Raw genomic sequence first — 25273 nt, forward strand, 5'->3', positions numbered from 1 at the left:
TGCAAAATTGTTTCTTCCTTTGTCCTCTGCATGCTGCCTGGAGAGATGTCGGCTTCTTTCCCCATACAAAGATATTGTGCAGCATGTCTTTCCAGTGTGTTGGGCAATGTACTTGATCTCTAATCACTCTGTACCCAGACATGCCTCAGGCCTCCCAAAAATGCAGGTTCCTTTAATTCTTTTATCCTCCCCACTTTGCTTGCTGAGGAACCACTCTGGCTGGTCTTTTGGCCTGATCACGGCAGTGACTATGCTGCTGGGAATTTTTTTCATTTTTTTTTATATCCAATCTCCTGTGTCCCCAATCTGCTTTGAATGTCCAGTTTAAATTTTTAATAAATTCCTCCCTTATATTTTTATTCACCCATCCTTTGGAGAAGCTGCCTGTCTGCTTTCTTGTTTTCACACAATGGAGCAGCCAGGAAAGTCTTAATATTCTTTATAACAGTAATTTAAGACACATGCAATCATTGAGAAATCCTCAATAAAAATATTTCTAGAAGGAAAACAACAAAGATCCATTGAATCCACTCTCTGATAAGTACTGATCCCACTAGATACTAAAGCATATTACAATAGTACATTTATAAACATCTTTTAATACTGGGGCAAGAAGAGACTATCAATGGTGCAAGAAACCTCAGTCTGAAAATAATTTTCATCCTATGTTTATGAAGAGTATATCATATTAATGGAAAAGAAAATAGTTCCCAATTAGTAGGCTCTCTATTCACCTCACTGATTGTTTCTATTGCTGAGAATAAGCTTTTTAGTTTGAATCCATCCCATTTATTGAGTCTTGATATTAATTCTTGTGCCATAGGATTCTTACCACACACATGTCAGAGAACTAATTTCTAGAATATATAAAGAACTCAAAATATTAACATCAAAAAAACAAATAACCCAATCAATAAATGGACCAAGGAACTGAACAGACACTTCTCAGAAGAGAATATACAATCAATCAACAAATATATAAAAAAAGTGTTCAATATCTCTAGCAATTAGAGAAATGCCAATCAAAACTACTCTGAGATTTCATCTCACTCCAGTCAGAATGGCAGCTATCAAGATTACAAACAACAATATGTGTTGGCGAAGATGTGTGGGGAAAGGCACACTCATACATTTCTAGTGGGACTTCAATTGGTGCAGTGAAAATGGAAAGAAGTATGGAGAATCCTTGGAACACTGAAAATGAAACCACCATTTGACCCAGCTATCCCACTCCTTGATCTATATCCAAAAGACTTAAAAACAGCAAATTACAGGGATATAGCCACATCAATGTTTATAGCATCACGGTTCACAATAGCTAAACTGTGGAACAAACCTAGATGCCCTTCAGTAGATGAATGGATAAAGAAAATGTGGTATATATACATAATGGAATATTACTCAGCAATAAAAGAGAATAAAATCATGGCATTTGCAGGTAAATGGATGAAGCTGGTGAATATAATACTAAGTAAAATTAGCCAATCCCAAAAAAACTAAATGTCAAGTGATTTCTCTGATTTAAGGATGTTGATCCATAATATGCTGTGTGTGGGGAGGTGGGGATGAGAGGATCAAATGAATTCTAGATAGGGCAAAGGGGAAAAGAGAAGGGAGGGGGCATAGACGTAGGAAAGATGCAATGGTCATTATTACCTTAAGTGCATGTAAGAAGACATGAAGGATGTGACTCTACTTCGTGTACAACCAGAGATATGAAAAATTGTGCTCTAAATGTGTAATATGAATTGTAATTCATTCAGCTGTCATATATAACAAATAAAAATTTTTTAAAAAGAAAATAGTTACTTAGTAAATTGTGTTGGAGCAATTATTCAGCAGTTTGGGAAAAAAATCCTTTAGATTCTCACCTCATGTCAAACATCAAAATAAATTCCAGATGGTTTTAGGTAAATATATAAAAACAAATCAAAACATATGAAAATTAAAAGTGAACATTTATCAAATTTTTGGAAAGAGACAGATGAAAAGCAGGCAAATATTTAACTGTGTGAACATTTAAAACTTATATTTATACCCCCAAGAAAAACCACAATTAAAATTAAGAAACAAGAGGGATTCAAGACAGCATGCTAGAGGAAGTCTGCATTCCTAATCACTTAGGATTCAAGCAGCAGAAGTACTACTTCTCTGTAAGGTGGGTGAACGAGGGATTTCACTAAATTTCAATATTGGACTGTCAGAGTATTGAGACTCAGAAATTTGTGTGCATTAAAAAAGAAGAAAATGAGGTCTGCCCGCTGACTGAAAGACCCATGCTTGAGCTCAGGCCCTGGCCCAGGACCACCCCTGTTGAATCTACATATCTTCAGAGGATCCAGGCCAGGTCTAAGACCGCCTCCATCAATCTGCACAGGAGCCCAGGCCTAGCACCACCCCAGCGCCCACCTGGGAGCCCACACCTAGCCAAACTCCATCCTGGGACACTGCAGCCATTGCCATAGCCCTCCCCATGCAGTAGCATCCACCTTGCAATAACAGATAGGGCCTAGATGCAGCTGCACCTCAGAACAAGCAGCCCAAAGCCATTGTAAGGCCCACACTTTCAGCCCTATCTCTGAAAGTTGCATCCATTTTGGGACATCCCCACTTCTATCTCAAGTTACCTCCACTATTGCTACCACCACTTTTAGTTGCAGTAGTGGGACAACTGCAGGGTATGGAAGCCCAACACCAAGGTGAGGTACAATTAATCTTCATGGACACTACAAGATTATAAGGTAGAAACTGTAATACCTCAGATCTGCACTGAAAGAAAGGAAGACACACAGACAACATGAAAAAACAAGGGAAGAAAGTGTCCCAAACAAACCAGGATACCAGAACAATAGAATCCACAGAAAACATAGTTGATGAAATGTCAGACAAGGAATTCAGGATATACAAATTAAAATTATCTGTGAACTAAAGAATAACCTAAATGAACAAATACAGGCAAAAATTGATCACTCCAAGAGATAAGGGAGCAAATACAAGCCACCATTGATCACACCAACAAAGAGATAAGGGAGCAAATATATGTAGCAAAAGATTACTTCAAGAAACAGATTCTAAAAAATTACCAATCAAAAATCCTTCAATTGAAGGAAACAATCAACCAAATAAAAAACTCAATAGAAAGCATCACCAACAGACTAGATCACTTGGAAGACAGAACATAGATAATGAAGACAAAGTATAAAATCTTGAAAATAAAGTTGCCCACAGAGTGAAGGTGGTAAGAAACCATGAACAGAACATCCAAGAATTATGGGACAGCATCAAAAGATCAAATCTAAGATATATTGGAATAGAGGAAGGCACAGAGATTGAAACCAAAGGAATGTACTATCTCTTCAATGAAATAACATCAGGAAATTTACAAAACATGAAGAATGAATTGGAAAATTAAATACAAAAGGCTTACAGGACATCAAATGTACAAAATTACAACAGATCTACAATAAGGAACATTATAATGAAAATGCATAGCATACAGAATAAGGATAGAATCATGAAGTCTCAAGAAAGAAGAATCAGATCACGTATAGGGGGAGACCAATGTTTCTCAGCAGATTTTTCAACCCAGACCCTCAAAGCCAGGAGATCCTGGAACAACATATACCAAGCTCTGAAAGAAAATGGACGCCAACCAAGAATCTTATATCTAGTAAAATTAAGCTTCAGATTTGATGACAAAATAAAAAGCTAAAAGAATTTACAACTAGAGATCCTGCACTACAGAACATCCTCAGCAAAATATTCCAGGATGAGGAAATGAAAAACAACAATGAAAATTAGCAAAGGGAGGAACTACACTAAAGGAAAAGCCAATCAAAGGAGAAACCAAGTCAGGTTAAAAACCAAAAATAAATGAAAATGTCCAGGAATACAAATCATATTTCAATAATAATCCTGAATATGAATGGCCTAAACTCATCAATTAAAAGACATAAACTGACAGATTGAATTAAAAAAAAAAAGACCCAACAATATGCTGCCTTCAAGAGACTCATCTCATAGGAAAAGATATCCACAGACTGAAAGGTTAAATAAAGGGTAGGAAAAACATACCATTCACATAGACCACATAAACATGCAGGGTTTTCATCCTCACATTAGATAAAATTGACTTCAAATCAAAGCTAGTGAAAAGGGATAAAGAAGGACATGTCATACTGCTTAAGGGATTCATACGTCAACAAGACATAATAATTATAAATATCTATGCCTCAAATTATTGGGCATCTATGATGTCAAACAAACCCTTCTCAAATACTAGAACCAAAAAGACCACAACACAATAATACTGATGACTTTAATACACCTCTCTCACTACTAGATAAATCTTCCAAACAAAACTAAACAAAGAAACTATAGAACTCAGTAATATAATTGATAATTTGTACTTAACAGACATATAGAGAATTTTCCATCCATCAATGAGTGAATGATACACTTTCTTCTCAGCAGCACATGGATCCTTCTCCAAAACAGACTATATGTTATGCCAGAAAGCAAGTCTTAGCAAATATAAAAAAGTAGAGATATTACCCTGCATTCTATCTGATCATAATGGAATTAAATTAGAAATCAATGTTAAAATTAAAAATAGAAGCTACTCCAACACCTGAAGAATAAACAATATGCTATTGAATGAGGCGTGGATAACAGAAGACATCAGGGAAGAAATAAAAAACATGATTAGAGGTAAATGAGAACTCTGATACAAATTATCAAAATCTCTGGGACACTATGAAGGCAGTACTAAGAGGGGTTCATTGCATGGAGTTGATTCATTAAAAGAAGAAAAATTCAACAAATAAACAACCTGATATTATATCTCAAAGCCTTAGTAAAAGAAGAACAAACCAACACCAAAAGTAGTAGAAGACAGGAAATGATTAAAAGCAGTGCTGAAACCAATGAAATATAAACAAAAGAAACAATTGAAAAAATTGACAAAATAAAAAGCTGGTTCTATGAAATAATAAATAAAATTGACAAACCCTTAGCCACCCTAATGAAAAGAAGGAGGGAGAAAACTCAAATTACTAAAATTTGTGATTTAAAAAAATCAGACACTACTGAAATAGAGAAGACAATTAGAAACTATTCTGAAAATTTATACTTCAGTAAAATAGAAAACCTCAAAGACACCAATAAATTTCTAGAGACATATGATCAACCCAAACTGAGTCAAGAGGACATACACAATTTATGCAGATCAATTTCAAGCAAGGAAATAGAAGATGCCATGAAAAGCCTACCAACCAAGAAAATCCTAGAACCAGACAGAATCACAGCTGTGTTCTACAAGACCTATGAAGAAGAATTAATACCCATATTCCTCAAATTATTCCATGAAATAGAAAAGGAAGGAACCCTTCCAGACTCATTCTACGAAGCTAGTATCATCCTGATATCAAAACCAGGCAGAGATATATCAAGGAAAGAAAATTTCAGACCAATGATGAACATTGATGCAAAAATCTCAATAAAATCCTGGCAAATCACATACAAAAACATATTTAAAAAATAGTGCACCATGATCAAGTGGGGTTCATTCCAGGGATGCAAAGTTGGTTCAACATATAGAAATCAATAAATATAATTCCTCACATCAATAGACTTAAAGATAAGAATAATATGATTACATCAATTGATGCAGAAAAAAATTGACAAAACACATGTTCAAAACACTATAAAAATGTTCAAAACACTACAAAACTAGAAACAGTAGGAACATATCTCAACATTGCAAATGCTACCTATGTTAACCCGAAGGCCAACATCATTCTAAATGGAGAAAAATTGGAAGCATTCCCTCTAAAAACTGGAGCAAGACAGGAATGCCCTCTTTTTTTTCTTTTTTTTTTTATTGTTGGTCGTTCAAAACATTACACAGTTCTTAATACATCATCTTTCACAGTTTGATTCAAGTGGGCTATGAACTCCCAACTTTACCCCGTATACAGATTGCTGTATCACATCAGTTAACTTTCCGTTGATTGACATATTGCTTTTCTAGTGTCTGATGTATTCTGCTGTCAGTCCTATTCTCTACTATCCCCCCTAGGAATGCCCTATTTCACTATTTCTATTCAACATAATCCTTGAAACTCTAGCCAGAGCAATTAGACAAATGAAAAAATTAAAAGGATACAAATAGGGAAAAAAGAACTCAAACTATCATTATTTTCTGACTACATGTTTCTATACTTAGAGGATCAAAAAAACTCCACCAGAAAACTTCTAGAATTAATAAATGAATTCAGCAAAGTAGCAGGATATAAAATCAATACCCATAAGTCAAATGCATTTCTATACAGAAGTGATGAATCCTCTGAAAAAGAAATTAGAAAAACTACCCCATTCACAGTAGCCACCCACCCCAAAATTGGGAATCAACTTAACAAAAGAGGTGAAAGACCTCTACAATGAAAACTACAGAACACTAAAAAAGGAAATTGAAGCAGAATTTAAAAGACAGAAAGATCTCCAATGCTCTTGGATAGGCAAAATAAATATTGTCAAAATTGCCATACTACCCAAAGCAATATATAGATTCAATGTGATTCCAATTAAAATCCCATTGTCACTCCTTTTAGAAAAAGAAGAGGCAATCGTGGAATTCATTTGGAAAAATAATAGACCCAGAATAGCCAAAGAAATCCTTAGCAAGAAGAGTGAATCAGGAGACATCATAGTACCAGACCTTAAACTATAATACAAAGCTATAGTAACAAAAATGAATGGTATTGGCACCAAAATAGACATGTAGACCAATGGTACAGAATAGAAGACACAGAGACAAACCCACATAAATACTGTTTTCTCATAGTAGACAAAGGCACCAAAAACACACACTGGAGAAAAGATAGCCTCTTCAACAAATGGTGCTAGGAAAACTGGAAATCCATTTACAGCAATATGAAACTAAACCCCTATCTCTCACCAGGCACAAAACTCAGCTCAAAGTGGATCAAAAACCTAGGAATTAGACCAGAGACCCTGAGCCTAACAGGGGAAAAAGTAGGCCCATTCTGGAAAGCAGTATGGAGATTCCTCAGAAAACTTGGAATGAAACCACCATTTGAGCCAGTTATCCCACTCCTAGGTTTACAGCCAAAGGATTTAAAATCAGCATACTAAAGTGACACTGCCTCATTGAGATTTATAGCAGCTCAATTCATAATAGCTAAACTATGAAACCAACCCAGTTGCCCTTCAACAAATGAATGGACTAAGAAAATGTTGTATATATTCACAACTCAGCCATAAAGAAGAATTAAATTATGTTATTTGCTGGTAAATGGATGGATCTAGAGAATATCATGCTAAGTGAAATAAGCCAATACCAAAGAATCAAAGGACAAATGTTTTCTCTGATATGCAGATGCTAATTCACAATGGAGGTACCTAGGGAAGAACAGAGAGGTACTTTGGATTAGACAGAGGAGAGTGAAAGGAGGGGGCATGATATGGGGTAGAAAGGACAGTTGAATGAATCAGACATTGTTATCCTATGTGCATATATGATTATATGACTGGTGTAACTGTTCATTATGCAAACCAGCAGAATGAGAAGTTGTACTCTATTTATGTATGATGCTTAAAAATGCATTCTACTGTCATGTATTAGAACAAATTTTTAAGAGAAAAAAATATTTTAAAAATTATAAGAGAACCTGGTCATTGAAATAATGTAAATGATAGCAAATGGTATAAAGCATAAAGAATGGGCTCCCTCCATGTTCTTGCAAACTCTTACTTCTTCACCTGAAGGTCGCTGTTAACTTTTTCTTTCTGCGTTCTCTCAGAAATTGTGATGTGTGTGTGTGTGTGTGTGTGTGTGTGTGTGTGTTTGTTGACTCAGAGAATATGATTAGGAATAATCTTTATTTTATTAAATACCCTATTGGTATCTGTTGAGATGACAGAGATAGTTTAGATACAGTTTTAGTAATATATTTATAATAGGTATTACAGAAAAAATGTTTGCTAATATTGTATCTTGATTACATTCCAGGAATGAAATCCCTTTGGTTCTGCTGGATTAAATACACATACTGTTATTTTATCTTTCTCACATTTTACTTAGCATTTTTACTAATTAATAAAAGGGTTAGTAATATCTCTTTATTATTTGAGAGAAGTATCTTGGAGTGAGAGAACACCAACATTTTTAAAGTAGGTATTCTCCACTAAGGACAGAAATGGCTAATATTGCCAATGAAAAACTGATCATGTTTTGGTTCATGAAAGTGGTATCATCTTGTGAATTTGATTAGCATAAATTCATATAAGCTCATTATCCTTAGATGAATCAAGTTCCTCAACATGTAGATTTTTAGGAGGTTATGAGGATTTTAGATACTATATTTAGATAGAGTTACAAAATATAATAATTATGAGAACTGACTGGAAGTAATCACCAACCAATTCTCACTACACATTCCTAGGACATATATCTTGTTTTTACAGTACAAAAAAATATTATCAAACTCCACTGAACAGATTCTACAGATTTATTTTGCTTTTTAGTTCTTTTGACTTTCAGAGAGTTTAAACTATTTTTTAATCTTTGATAACCAGTATCTTTGGTTTAATTTTTTTTCATTTGCCATTAAAGGATTTTACTTTTCCCCCTTCTTATTCAGTGATCCAAATCTGTTTTAAGGTACATGGACATATATGAACACTTATATCCAAATATATCAGCAACTTTTATAGTGCTGAAGTTGATAATCAAGCAACTCAGATGCCATTTATCCTCTTCAATATAAAATATCTATCACCAATAGAATCTTTTTTATGAATTATTGAAAAAAAATTCCTATAGTACCTCTTAACTCAAAAGAAAAAAATCTTAAACTCATCAAGTCCCTCTGAAGCTATAAAAATAACATTGCTTTGGGATACCTCTCTATAAATCTTTGATTGAAATTACTTTAGCAGATCTATGCCAAATTATTCATCTGGCTTTCCAAAAACATGGATTTGTCTAATTAATGCTCCCTCTTATCATAAATATGGCTTGAGAATTTACTTATTCCAGGACTGACAGATATAGTAATAATTCCCAGTTCCAATGATTCTGTTATGTCCTTTTTCAGATAACTTTCATTAGGATGTTCATTCTCTGAAACTAAAAACCCTGATGGACATATGTTCTTTTCTATCTTCCTTACATAGGAGGTTTTTTTTCCCATAAATCTGTTGAAAATTTGTTAGAATAGGCATAATCTCGCCTTTTTTATAGCAACCACATTCACTCATTATTTAACATGACTCAGATAATTTATTCATTATGCACAGATGTATATATATATATATATATATATATATATATATATATATATATATATATATATATAATTTACTCTTCCAAACTTTGCATTAGGGAAGAATGATCTGAAGATATAAAGAGAGTTATTCTCCGGTAAAATTAGTCCTATATAATGTATATATGTTTCAAGACTTGCATAATGAAAGATTTTAAAAATAAAATAATGTCCTTCATTTCCCTAACACCAGAGGCCCTTGCCACAAGGAGAGTTTAAGTGGTCCTTGGAGATCATGGAGGGGTTCAGTCCTCACAGTTATACAATGACTTCTGATTACCAGCAGACAATATTTCATAGTTTGTTTCACTGTAGTGTACTTCTGTTAAGAAAAATTTCCTGCAATTTGAAATAAGGCAAAAGGGTGAGTGTATACACTTTAAAAAATCACTCTAAATGATTAACAGCTCTGTCCAACATTATTTAATTATTTAAGGGATTTTAATTTTGCTTGTCTCACTATTGACTCTTTCTTTTAATTTTTTAATTGATTTTTTAAAAATAAATGACAGCAGAATGCATTACAATTCTTATTACAACTCTTGATTAGAGGTTAGACACTATAAAATTAGGGGTTCACTTTTAGATTTTTCTCTGAAAGTAAAGATAATACCAATACCCATATTTTTCTTGCCCTGTATGTCATTATTTTAGTCCATTTTGTGCTGCTATGATAGAATACCACAGACTGAATAATTTATAAACAATCGAAGTTTATTTGGCTCATGGTTCTAGAGATTGGGAAGTCAAAAGTCAAGAGACTACATCTAGTGAGGGCTTCCTGCTGTATCATCTCATGGCAGAAGGTGAGAAATTGAGAGGAAGCAAGAGGTATAACTCCCATCCTCAAGGATTTTTATAATTGCCAGTAATCCATTCATAATGGATTACTGGCAATTATAAAAGGAGCAGAGTCCTTATGACTTAAAATCTTTCCATTAGATCCCACTTCCCAACACTGTTGCATTGAGTATTCAGTTTCCAATATATGCTTTTGGGGGGACACATTCAAACTATAACAGACATTAACCAGTGTGTATATATTAGCAAACTCATTTTAACTTTCCTTTAACTAGATAACTTTGTTTCTGAGAGTCCTCAGATTCTTCTTTCAACTAGCTTTACCATCTTGTTGATTAATTCAATAAAGAGTTAAGAAATCATTCACACATACTTATTATATGTGTATGAGAGACAATCTTTTATTTTTTTTTAAAAACTATTCTTTGACAACATTAAGGCTCAGAAAGGCCCCAACATAAATATATTGAGTTATTTCAGCATACCTCTCTCACTAATGGATCATCTACACACAAAATGAAAGATAGTATAGAGCTCTACATCTACAGAATATTTTGTTGCACTTTCATTTCATCTGATCATGGAACGTTCTCCAAAAAAGATCATATTTTATGCCACAAAGCAAGTCTTAGAAAATACAAAAAAGTTGAAATCATTCCTTGCATATGAGATCATAACAAAATGAAATTTAAATCAATGTCAGGAAAAAACTGCAGAAACTATTCAAACACATACAGATTAAGCAGTACACTTTTGAATAATGAATGTGTCACCAAAGAAATTACAAAGAAAGTTAAAAATTCTTAGAATCAAATAAAAATAGAAATTTAAATTACCAAAATCTCTGGGGCATAGTGAAGGAAATTTAAGGGAAGAGTTTATAAATATGAATGTTATGGTTTATATATATTAGGTGTCATGTGTGAAACAAGACAAGAAGGTTTAGAGGTAAAATGATTGAGTAATGGGAGTCTTAACCGAATCAGTGCATTAATCCTCTGATAAGGATTAACTGGTAGTAGGTAGGTAGGGTGTTGCTGGAGGAGGTGGGTCATTGGGGGTGTGCCTTTGGGGAATATATTTTGTAAGCTGAGCTTAGACTCTCTATGCTTCCTGATGTGATGTCCAGAGCTGCTTTCCTCAGCCACACACTTCTTCCATGATGTTCTGCCTCACCTTGATGAGTGGCCTTCTTTGGACTCAGACCTCTGAAACAATGAGCCCTCAAGTAAACTTTTCCACTTCTAAATTTGTTCTTGTTTAATCTTTTGGTCACAGAAGCAAAAAAAGCTGACAAAAACAATGGGTGACTATGAGAAAAAAATCAGAAATACCCTTAATGAATAAACTAAAAGCAATAACAAACCATTCCCAAAACCAGTAGAAGGAAAGAAATAATAAAGATCATAGCTGAAATTAATGAACTAGAGAATAAAACAACATCTAAAAGGACCACTAAAACAAAGAGTTGGTTCTAATCAAAAGTCAGAGCAAGAAGACTCAATCAAATTAGAAAAGAAAAATAAGATATTACAACAGATACCACTAAAATTCAGAAGATCATTAGGTACTATTTTGAAAACTTATATTCCAATAACTTGGAAAATCTAGAAGAAAGGCATAAATTTCTCATCACAGAGGACCTACAAAAATTGAATCAAGAGGGCAAAAGAACCTAAACAGATCAATAGCAAGCACTGAGATTCAAGCAGTAACAAAAAGACTTTCAATAAAGAAAAGCCCAGGACCGGAAAGATTCACAGCTGAATTCTATTAGACCTTCTAAGAATTAATATCCAAGATCCTCAAATTATTGTAAGAAATAAAAAAGAATGAAACAGTTCCAAACTCATCCTGGAGAGCCAATATTACCCTGATTCCTAAATCAGAAATGACTCTTCAAGGAAAGACAAATGAAAACCAATAGCTTTGATGAACATGGATGCAAAAATCCTTAATAAAATATTAACAAATCATATTCAACATCATGTTGAAAACAGTATACATCATGATCAAGTTGATTTAATTCCATAGATACAAGAATAGTTCAACATATCCAAATCAGTAAATGTAATACACTTCTTAAATAAAATCAAGGACAAAAATTATATGATCATTACAATAGGTTCAGAGAAAGTCTTTGGGAAAATTCAGCACCCATTTATAACAAAAATATTGAGGAAATCAGAGATAGGAGAAATTCACCTTAACATCATAATGGCTATGTATTACAAACCCAAAGCCACATCATATTAAATGGGAAAAAAACTAAAAGCATTTTCTCTAAAATCAGGAACAAGACAAAGATGTCCACTCTCATCACTCCTATTTAATAAGTATTTAAAAGTTTAATCAGAATAATTAGGCAAGAAAAGAAAAAAAAGTGATACAAATAGGGAAAAATCAATTACATCCTGTTTGTAGATGATATGATTCTATACTTAGAAGATATTAAAAACTCTTTGAGATTATTTTTACAGCTGATAAACAAATTCAGAAAAGCAGCAGGATACAAAATCAATATTTAAGAATCAATTGCTTTTTCAATCCTCAGTAAGAAAAGTAAAATAGGAAGCATAAAAATACCAGACCTTAAATTATACTACAGAGTAATGGTAACAAAAATGACATGGTATTAGCACAAAAACAGATATGAAGACCAATGCTACAGAATAGAACACACAAAGACTAACCCACATAAATACACTTACTCATCCTGGACAAAAGCACCAAAATCATACATTGGAGAAAAGATAGCGTTTTCAACAAATGGTGCTAGGAAAACTGAATATCCTTATGTAGTAGAAGGAAATTTAACCCTTCTCACCCTGCACAAAACTCAACTCAAAGTGGATCAAGAACCTAAGCATTAGACCACAGACTCTACACCTAAAAGAAGAAAAAATAGGCCCAAATCTTCATCATGTTGGCTTAGGAATTGACTTTCTCAATAAGACTCCTAAAGCACAAGAAGTAAAATCAAGAATCAATAAATGGGATGATATGAAACTAAAAAGCTTCTTCTCAGGGAAGGAAACAATCAAGAACATTATGAGGTAGCCAACAAAATGGGAGAAAATCTTTACCACACATCTCTCAGATACAGCACTAATCTTCAGGATATATACAAAGAACTCAAAAAACTTAACACCATAAAACAAATAACCCAACAATAAATGAGGAAAGGAAATGAGTAGACACTTCACAGAAGAAGAAATACAATTGAGCAACAAATATATGAAAAAAGGTTTAACATCTCTAGCAATTACAGAAACACAAATTAAAACTACACTGACATTCCATCTCACCCCAGTCAAAATGGCAATATCAAGAATACAAGCAACAATAAATGTTGGCAAGGATATGGGGGAAAAAACTTCATACTTAGCTGATAAGATGGCAAATTTGTGCAACCACTATGAAAAGCAATATGCAGAGACCTCAGAAAATTTGGAATGGAACCACCATTTGACCTAGTTACCCCTTTCCTTGGTTTATACCCAAAGGACTTAAAATCAGCATACTACAATGACACAGTCACATTAATGTTTATAGCAGCTCAACTCACTATAGCTAAACTATGGAACCAACCTAGGTGCCCTTCAACAGATGAATGGATTAAGAAAATGTAGTATATATACACCATGGAATATTACTCAGTTATAAGGAGAATGAAATTATGGCATTTGCCAGTAAATGGATGGAACTGGAGAATACCATGCTAAGTGAAATCAGCCAATCCCAAAAACCCAAAGGCTGAATGTTTTCTCTGATAATTTGGATGCTAACACACAATATGGGGCTGGAGGAGGGAAGAACAGAAGTTCATTGGATTTGACAAAGGGGAATGAAAGTAAGGAAGGGGATGGGAATAGGAAAGACAAGATGAATCAGACATCACTTTCCTATGTTCATACATGAATACATGACCAGTATAATTCCATATCATGTACATCAACAAGAATGGGAATTTATATTCCATGAATGTATAATATATCAAAATACATCCTACTATCATGTATAACTAAAAGAACAAATAAAAATTTAAAAAGAATGCTTTTTATATAAAATAATGAATTTGCTGAGAAAGAAATCAGGATAACTATTCCATTCAAAATCCCTTCAAAAAATGCTTGTGAATAAATCTAATCAAAGAGGTGAAAGAGCTCTTCAAGGAAAATTATAGAATGCTGAAAAAAGAAGTCAAAGAAAAACCAAAAAGATGGAAAGATCACTCTTGTTTGTGTATAGGCAGAATTAATATTGGTAAAAGGGCTGTATTAACAAAGTGATTTACAGATTCAATGCAATCCCCATCAAAATACTGATGATATTCTTCTCAGCCTTAGAAAAATAAGTCTTAAAACTTATACAGAAGAACAAAAGACTCAGAATAGCCAAAACAATTCTGAGTAATAACAGCAAAGCTTGAAAGCTTCACACTACTCAACTTCAAAGTATACTACAGAGACATAGAGACAAAAATAATCTGGCACTGGCATAAAAACAGATCAGTAGACCAATTGAACAGAAAAAAAAACGTATAATGGATAAAAGACCATTCCTTTAACAGATGGTGGTAGGAAAATTGAATATCCATATGTAAAAATTGAAAATAGTTCCCTATCTCTCAACCTGCCCAAAAGTCAACTCAAAATTGATCAAAGACTGAAATAAGACCAGAAACTTGCAACTGTTAGAAGAGAACATAGAAGAAACACTCGAACATATAGGCATGGGCAGCAACTTCTTCAATAGGACTCCTATAGCTCAGGAAATAATACTGAGTATCAATATTAGGATCACATCAAACTAAAAAGCTTATGTACAGCAGAGGAAACAATAGCATAAAGAGAGAACCTACAGAATAGGAGAAAATATTTACCAGCTACTCTTCTGATAGTAGCTTAATATCCAGAATACATAAAGAATTTAAAAGCTTTAACACTCCCCACAAAAAAAATATTCAATATATGAGTAAATAAGCTGAACATACACTTCTCAAAAGAAGTACATATGACCAACAATTATATTAAAAAGTGTTCAATATCTCTAGCCAACAGGGAAACGCAAATCAAAATTGCACTGAAATGTCATCTCACTCCAGTTAGAAAGACAATCACCAAGAATACAAATGACAATGCTGGTGAGGCTGCAGATAAAAAGGAAATCTTATAACTGTTGTTGGGAATATAAAATAGTACACTCACTATGGAAATGAATATGGAGTTTCATCAGAAGACTAAATGTGAAACAACCTTAATACCCAGCTAACGGAATCCTCGGTATTTACCCCCAAAAAACTGAAGTCAGCATATTGTAGAGATACATGCATATTTGCTTTTATAGCAGCACAATTCATAATAGTTAAGTTATGGAACTAGCTTAGGTGTCCACCAACAGATTAATGTGTAAAGAAAATGTGATGTAATGTGTGTGTATGTGTGTATGTGTGTGTGTGTGTGTGTGTGTGTGTGTGTGTGTGTGTGTAAAACTGTTGAGAGCCACAGCCGAAGGGGCCCCAGCAAACTTCCAGCTGCCAGCAAACTTTCAGACTGCCAGCTGATGATTGGCTCACAGCGGCCCCAGCAACATCTAGCTGATTGGCTCCTCTGTGGTGATGCTCATTGGGCTGTTTCCTGCCCTTTCAGACTGCCAGCTGATGATTGGCTCACAGCAGCCCCAGCAACATCTAGCTGATTGGCTCCTCTGTGGTGATGTTCATTGGGCTGTTTCCCCGCCCTTTCAGACTGCCAGCTGATGATTTCAGACTGCCAGCTGATGATTGGCTCACAGCGGCCCCAGCAACATCTAGCTGATTGGCTCCTCTGCGGTGATGCTCATTGGGGGACTTCTTTGGCTCCGCCCATGCGACCCAGCCAATCGGCCTCAAGAGCAGGAGGATTGTGGGAGGTGGTGAGGCTTGTGTTTGTGTGAGAGGCTTGAGGGAAGCCGGTGGTGACAGTTGGGCTCTGAGGGTTTTTCCTGAGGAGCTGTTTTGTTTGGCCTGCGTGGTTCTAAAAATAAAGTTTGTTTCTTTTGACAAGTGGCTCCTGAATTGTGCCCAGCCAGACTGCGGCATAAAACACCATGGAGTTTTATTCAGTCATAAAGAAAAATGAAAGTATGATATTTGCAGGGAAATACATGGACCTGGAGAGCATCATGTTAAGTGAAATAAGTCAGACTCAGAAGGTCAAGCACTGAATATTTTCTCTCATATGTGTGGAAGTTAAGAGAGAAAAAAGGAAGAACAGGGGATCCTATGAAAATAGTAGGATGGGAAAGGGAATCAGGAGATTGAATGAGGGAAGGGTAAGGAGAGATCCTGGGGAATGAAATTTATCAAAGTATGTTATATGCCACAATGAAACCCACTATTCTGTAAATTGTTATACCTGAATAAAAAATATTCTTTGACAAATCTCATGTTTTTTGTAAAATAGGTAATTTTTATTTTTTAATTGACATAATATTTTAACTTATTTGTGGGATACACAGTATGAGACTTTGATATGTGTATATAATGTATAAAAATCACTTTAGGGTAATTAGCATTTTCATCTCCTTGAATATTACCATATCCATGTGTTGAGAACCTTCAAAGTTTTCTCCTCTAGTTATCTTGAGATATGTTAATTGACTACATTTATCTTATTATTCTACAGACTATTATTTTGGTACCAGTTACCACAATCTCATGTTTAACACAGTTCTCTTTTGAGGCCAGGGCCTTCTATATGTCATTTTCTTCTCAAGCCCTTTTCAACAAAGTATTAAGACTTGTAATTTCAACTTGCTTAAAATATGATAGAATTATAAAATTCTGAGGTATGTTTCAATATGTAGAAACCAAGTAAAAAAAATTTAAAAATTCTTGTCATTGGCAAGTACATGCATAGGGCTTTACCCCTCAAATTAAGCAAATCATACAAGTTTTGGGCAAATTTAATTAATTATACAGATCAATGTGCCAAGCAAAGTGATTAAAGAAAAATGAATAAATAACTGAATACATCTTATTCAAATGGCTAAAAATTAAAGATAAAAGGATAGTTTTAAAGACTGCCAGTTGTAAAAAAAAGACATGTTATACACAATAAAAATTAGACTATTCGTCAGAAATTATCCAAGCTAGAAACAATAGAATGAAATATTTAAAGTGCTGAAAGAAAAAAAAAACTTTGTCAGACCAGAATTTTATATTTTATGGAACTCTATTAAGAAGAAATAAAGGCTTTCAGACAAAATTAAATAAAGATAATTCATTATCTCCAGACCTGACATTTCTTCAAAAAGAAGGAAACAGGGTCAAAAATTTGGATCCACACAAAGAAATGAAACATAAAAGAAATTTTCCCCTTATTTTAATTCTTCTAAAAGATCATTGGTTCTTTAAAACAAAAATAGGTGTTGTGTTTTGGGTTTACAATACATGTAATGGTGAAATATATAAAAAATAGCACAACAGATTGGAGGGAAGAATTGGGAGGATACAGTTGTAAAGTTCTAATATTGCTAGTGCAGTGATATAGTATTGTTTAGCTGTAGACTTGATTAATTTTGTATTATGTATTCTATGCCAACAACTGAAAAATTAAAAAGAAGTATAAATTAACCAAGAACACAGATAAAATTGAATTACAAAAAATAAGTGAAGAGAAGATACAAAAAGAGGAAAACAAAGAGCGGAGAACAAATTAAATAACAGACAACCAGCAAGGTGGTAGATTTAAATCTGATCATATTAATATGTTAATTTGATACAAATAGTGTTGCAATATTAATCTATTTATTTTTTTAAGGTAAAACCTGTTAGGAATGTAAAATGATACAGTCACTATAGAAAACCATTCGGCAGTTCCTCAAAAAGATACCATATAACCCAGCTACTCTACTTCTAGATATATGCTGAAGAAAATTGAAAATACATGCTCACACAAAAAGTTGCATGTGAACATTCATAGCATCACTATTCACAATAGCCAGAAAGTGAAAACATCCAAAATTCCTATCAATTAAGCAACTGGATAAATAAAATGTAGTCTATCCATATGATGGAATGTTATTCAGTCATAAAATGAATGAAGAGTTACTACATGGTAGAACATGAATAAGCCCTCTAAATATTATAAGTGAAACAAGATAGATACAATAGACAAGATATTGTATGTGCATTTATATGAGATACCCAGAATAGTCAATTCCATAAGGACAAAAAGTAGGTTGTAAGGGAATGGACAGAGAAGATCATTGGAATTGACTACTAATAGGTATGAGTTTTGTCGGGGGAAGGCAATGAAAATATTTTGGGAATAAATTGTGACGATAGTTGTGCAACATTGTAAACAGTCTAAAAATCACTAAACTGTATACTTTTAAATGATTGAAATGGTGAATTTTTTGTGCATTTTATTTCAATTTAAGAGACTTGCTTATATCCTGTCCATGAGAAACTTACTTTAATGAAAAAATATAAATTGTCAAAGTAAAGAGTAGAAAATTGTATCTCAAAACACTAGTCAAAGGAAAGTTGGAGTGGCAATTTTAATATCAGAAAACTGGAGTTCAGAACAGGAATGTTTCCTGGGATTAAACAAAAGAAAAGTAAATAACAATGAAGAGATCTACATACACACAAATGCTAATTATGGGCACCCAGCAAAATATCTTCAGAACACAGGAAGAAAAATCTAACATAATTGAAAAAGATATAGAAAATCCAATTTTGTTTGGTAATTTAAACACTTTTGCCTTTGTAATCAATCATTAAAGCAATTGGAACAAAAATACATAAAGAATTAGAAGACCTATATGATACTAGCAACAACCTTAACCTAACTGATATTCATAGAACACTTCTTCTATGAAATATTTATTCTTTTCAAGAAAATGTCAAACATTCTCCAAAACAGATGATATTCTGGGCCATGAAACGAACAACAACAGAATTAAAAGAATTAAATGTGTATGTTTCCTGATCAAAACAGAATTTAAAGTACAAATAAACATTTCTCAAAAAATGTTTGGAAAAAAATTAAAACTCTTCTAAATAGTCAATGAGAAAATTAGAATTTGATTAGAAATTAAAGATCTGGGCTTTTATTTTAATAAAGAAGAAATTTCATGTGGAAAGGAAAAGTAGCCAGTATCACAAAACCAAAAATGAAAAGAACAAAGTTGAAAGACTCTTGCTACAAGATTGTGAGAGTATACAAATACTCAGGTAATCAAGATAATATGTTATTGCTTGAAATATAGATATATACATCAATGGAACCAACAGTACAAAACAAAATCCTTGGATGAAACAGTCCACTGATTTTTCAATAATAATAGAAAAGCAATTCAATAAACAAAAGACTCATCATTTTTCAACAAATAATATGGAAAAGCTGCAGATACATTTCAAAAGCAAAACAAAATCTCAACCTATACTTCAGACCATAAACAAAAATATTAGGTCAAAATGGATAGTAAATACAAATGAAAAATCTAAATCTATAAAGTCACTGCTTTGTGACTTTAGTTTATGCAAGTATCTCATACTTGGATATCTTCATCAATAATTCCATGTACCATAAGAGAAAAATTTGACAAAAATTTCCCATCAAATTAAAAAAAATAAACTTCAACATTTCAAAAGACTATGGTGAGAACATTAAAACAACAACAAATAAGCAATAGACTGAGAGAAAGTATTTGAAAATTAAATGTCATTAAAAAGATCTCATGTTCTGAATATATAAAGAATTCTAAAAACTCAAAAAGAAGAAACAAACAACCCAGAAAAAAAGTTTTGTGAAAGATGTGAATATATATTTTACATATAAAAAAGGACACATGGATAATAAATAGGCACATAAAAAGATGTTCTACATCAATAGTGCTAAGATAAATTCAAATTAAAACATAACATGATTCTACTACACAATTATTAGAATAACCAAAAAAGAAACCCCCAAAAACAACCAAAACTAGTTTATAACAATGCTGTGAAGATATGAAGCAAAGTAGAATCCTTATGCATTATTGGTAAGAATTTTAAAATGATATGCATTTTTGAATGAATTTTCAATTTTTAATTCAAATTCAAATTTAAATAAACATATTATATGGCACAGCAATTCAATTTCTAGATATTTACCCAAGAAAAAGCAAAATATGTTTCCACACAAAAACCTGACCATGCATATAGGGTAATAATATCCATCTCATTCCATCATCCTTCCCTATATCCATGTATGATTACACTACTGGTATGATTCTGCACCATATTCATCCAGAGGAAGAAGTTGTGCTCCATTTATGTACAATGTGTCAAAATGCATTCTACTGTCATGTAAAATTAATTAGAATAATTTTTTAAAAATCTGACCATCATTATTTTTACAGCCCCTCTATTCAAAATCACCAAAACTAGTAGTAGGTCAAATATATTATCATAGTAGCAAAAAGTGGATCCAATTCATACGGCTTTCAACTGGTGAATGAATAAGTAACTGATACATCTATGCAATGATTCAATACTCAGCAGTAAAAAGGCACAAATGAATGATAAGTGACTAAAATGCATAATGCTAAATAAAAGAAGCTAAGTAAACAACTCTGTATACTATATAATTTCACTGACATTATATGACATTTTTAAAAGGCAAAACTAGAGGGACAGAAAAAAAGATCTGTAATTGCCAGGGTCTGAGGGCAGGATATACTCAGGATCACTCAGGAGGGTATACAAATTTGGAGGAATAATAGAACTGCTCTATAACTTGATCATAGTGGTAGTATGTAATTTTATGAAGTTGCCAAAACTCATAGAACTATATAATTAAAATGGCAAATCTTCAACTGTAGAGATTATGTATTGAGATTATATCTTAATAAACTTGGATTTAAGAAAAACTAATGGAAGAATTAATGTGGAATAATAAAACAATCTCCCCAAAATAGGAAAAAAGAAAGGGCAGATAAAATAAATGAAAAATAAAATAAGCATTATGGTAAAGTCAATTACATGAGTAATTACATGAAATGCAAATGGACTGAATACCTCATCTAAAAGGCCATGATTCCCTGACCAATTTTTTTAAAAAAAAAACAACCCAAGTGTATTCTGTTATGCTTTAAAAATAAATACACAAAATGATTGAAATCCTAAGAATGACAAAAAATATTATCATGAAAACACCAACTTAAAGTAATTCTATGCGATCATATTAATGTCAAAGAAAGTAAACTTAAAGGCAGGAAACATACTAGAGATAAATAGTGGCATTTCATAAAGATAAAGAGGCCTATTCACCAGGAAATTACACCAGTCCTAAATTTTTATATCTGTAATAATAGTTTTCAAATAATATGAGCAAACATTGATAGAAGTAAATCAGAAATTGACAAATCTCCAATGGTAGTTTAATACACCTAGGTCTGATACTAGACACAAGAGAAAAAACTCGATAACAAACATGAAAAATTGTACAGAATATTTGAGCAAAATGACTAACCAACTGTATTTACTTGAGATATTTGTAGAACACTGCATCCAGTAATTTCACAATGAATTTTTTTCAAGTGCACATGAAATGTTTTCAAAATAAACAATATGTGACACATAAAACAAGCCTAAACAAACTTCAAAAACTTGAAACCATAATAGGATATGTTCTCATATTATGGTGGAATTAGAGTAGAAGTTAATTAATAGAAAGATAACTAGGAAATCTGAAAATGCTTGGAAATGAATCAATGCTTTTCCAAATGACCTAACAGTCAAGAAATCACAATGAAAATTGATAACAAAAATGCAACACCTCTTGGGCTGGGGTTGTGGCTTAGTGGTGGAGCACTCACCCAGCATGTGTGAGGTACTGGGTTCAATCTTCAGCACAACATAAAAAAAATAAATAAACAAAGGTATTGTGTCCATCTACAACTAAAAAAAAAAATTAATGCAACACATCTAAATTTATGTGAGCAAAACAATGTAGGCTGAAGGGTGATTTATTCCCTTTCTAAGCTCCAAATTTCTTTTGCTTGCCTATTCTGAAAATGGAATTGGGCCCTTAAAATATTTTTCTTTGCCAACTGGAGCTTTGTCTTTAGAGAACACTAGAAGTACCTTGTGGGAAGAAAGTATTTTGCTTCCTGGTTTGGGTGTGTGTGTTAGGCAAGCTTCTCCAGCGCGCATTTTTTTTTTCCTCCAGGACCAAATTTCTGCAGTGTACAGTGAACAGAGGCACTTTCCCTTGGCACCGGCCTCAGGTAGTTGTATAGCAGTGCCCCCAGTGAAGCACCTCCCCACTAACATCTTTTGCTGCCACTCCAGAGGGTAGATTTCCAACACATTTTGCCTTTAAGGGAAAACATCAAGGTCTCTGTCATTCAGTAAGTCCTAGCAGTGCAGCAAGGTCTGCATCTCGGGTCTCCTTGGTCTCTTCTTTGGGTATGATATCTGAGTGCTAAGAGGAGTGGCTCTTTCCTTTATTTACTATGCCTATATTATTTAGAATCCTCTTTTCTTCTTGCTAGCCAATCTCTCATTACTCAAACACCCTTGTATGGTTAATAATTCTTTATACTAAACATTTGCAGTTTAAATTATTGTAGGGATTATCTCTTCTGATTATATTTATTGATTTGCTGTACTTAATGGGAATCCAACTTTACTTGGGTGTATTAGAGTAACAACAACAAAAAATATTCATTTGTAAGTTACCATCTCAGAGGTTTGAAAAAGAACAGAACATGGAAAGAAATTAATAATAATGAAAACAGGAAGTGATGGAATAGAAAGCTGACAAAAAAATCAACAAAGTCAAAATTGTTTTCTTTGAGTATATCAACTAACTAGATAAATTCGTATCAAGATCAATCAAAAGAGAAAAAAGAATGAAAGTATGGGCTGACTCAGTGGTAGAGCATTTGCGTAGCATGTGCAAAAGCCAAAAAGAGAGAGGGAAAAAGGAAAAGGAAAAGAAGAAGAGTAAAAATATAAATTACTAATATCAGAATTAAAGGGAACTAAAACTATATAGGTCCTACAGACATAGAAGAGAATAGAGAGATATTTTAAACAATTTTATACAGATAAATTTGACAAACTATGCAGAATAATTTTTAATAAAACCCAAGTTATCTTAACTGATCAAAGGAAAATCATAAAATCGGAATCACTGTTGAACATATTAAATCTATAATTTATCCCCAAAGAAAATTTCAAGTCTGATGTCTTTCAGAAAGGTAATTTCATCAAAATATTTAAGAAATAAATAATTATCAATCCTACCCAACTTCTTTTAAGGAATAAAGAGAACAATTTCTCCTAGCTCATTTTGAAGCTATCATAACCCTGACACAAAAATATGACAAAGACATTACAAGAAGAGAAAATTATAAGGCTTATGAACATATGCACAAAAATTAAAACAAAGTATTAGATAATCAAATCCAGATAATAAATACAAAGAATAATATATCATGACCAAATTTGGCTTTTTTCAGAAGTAAAAATTGATTTAAACTTTGAAAGTTAATCAGTATTATTCATCTTATCAACATAATAAAGGTGAAAACCATAGGACCACCTCAACAAATACAAAAAGACCTCCAATTAAGTTAACCACTAGTTCATAAGAAAATTGGGGATAGGAGAGAACTTTTTTATTTTTATTTTTATTTTGTAGTAGATATACACATACCTTTATTTTATTTATTTATTTTTATGTGGTGCTGAGGATGGAACCCAGTGCTTCAAGCATGCTAGGCTTTTTTTTTTTTTTTTGTAGTTCCACACTAAGCTACAACTCCAGCCCTAGAAGAGAACTTCTTTAAGATGATAAAGGTTATATATAAAAATTCTAGGGCTGAAGGTGAGCGGGCGCCAGTGTGGATTGGAGAGCTACCTGACCTAGCGTGGTTGTTACAATGGAAGGAACTGATAATTTCAAGACACCAAGCAAATTATCCGGAAAAAAAAAAAAAGGAAATCTGTGTTATGTTCAACTCCATGTATAGCTATCCCTGTCTCTCCATTTATGTAGAAGCTTGGCTTTGGGACTGGGGTAAAAGACCTCCTGGAGGTTTGTCTCATTCTCGTTGGGCTGTGAAAAAGATTAATCCTATCTGCAGTGATGATTATCGGAGTATATATATCAAAAGAGACTAATTGATGAGGCTAAGATTTTGAAAAGCCTTCATCATCCAAACATTGTAGGTTATCGTGCTTTTACTGAAGCCAGCAATGGCAGTCTGTGCCTTGCTAAGGAGTATGGAGGTGAAAAGTCTCTAAATGATTTAATAGAGGAGTGAAATAAAGACAGCCAGGATGCCTTTCCAGCAGCTGTAATTTTAAAAGTTACTTTGAACATGGCAAGAGGGCTAAAGTATTTGCACCAAGAAAAGAACTGCTTCATTGAGATATAAAGTCTTCAAGTGTTGTAATTAAAGGTGATTTTGAAACAATTAAAATCTGTGATGTAGGAGTCTCTCTACCATTGGATGAAAATATCACTGTGACTGATCCTGAGGCCTGTTACATTGGTACTGAGCCATGGAAGCCCAAGGAAGCTTTGGAGGAAAATGTCATTATTACTGATAAGGCAGACATATTTGCATATGGCCTTATTCTATGGGAAATGATGACTTTATCTATTCCACACTTTAATTTTTATGATGATGATGATGATGAAGATAAAACTTTTGCTAAAGGTGACTTCAATGATGAGGCATATTATGCAGCTTTGGGAACCAGGCCACCTATTAATATGGAAGAACTGGATGAATCCTACCAGAAAGTAATTGAACTCTTCTCTATAAGCACTAATAAAGATCCTAAAGATCGTCCCTCTGCTGCACACATGGTTGAAGCTTTAGAACTAGATGGCCAGTGATCATGTTCATGACCACCTCACCATGTGTGGTTTGTGTCTATAATGTTCTGTTTATTTGGATACATTTATATAATTACTATGATGATCTACAGTTACTAGTCTCTGAAAGAGGCCTATTGTAGGACTATAGTATTGTTAACATTTGAATTACTTCTTAAGGCTATTTTTTATATTTGCATGATAAGCACTCAGTATTATACTGGATTTTCTGTGAAGTTTAAAAAACTAGCTCTG

General features: G+C 33.2%; 1 pseudogene; it reads left to right on the forward strand.

Annotated features, from left to right (window-relative positions):
- The first annotated feature begins 24074 nt into the window (after positions 1-24074).
- On the forward strand, positions 24075-25039 carry LOC101966360 (lymphokine-activated killer T-cell-originated protein kinase pseudogene; annotated as a pseudogene).
- Positions 25040-25273: the final 234 nt, after the last annotated feature.

Source organism: Ictidomys tridecemlineatus, chromosome 5 (assembly GCF_052094955.1).
Source record: "Ictidomys tridecemlineatus isolate mIctTri1 chromosome 5, mIctTri1.hap1, whole genome shotgun sequence".
Taxonomy (NCBI): domain Eukaryota; kingdom Metazoa; phylum Chordata; class Mammalia; order Rodentia; family Sciuridae; genus Ictidomys; species Ictidomys tridecemlineatus.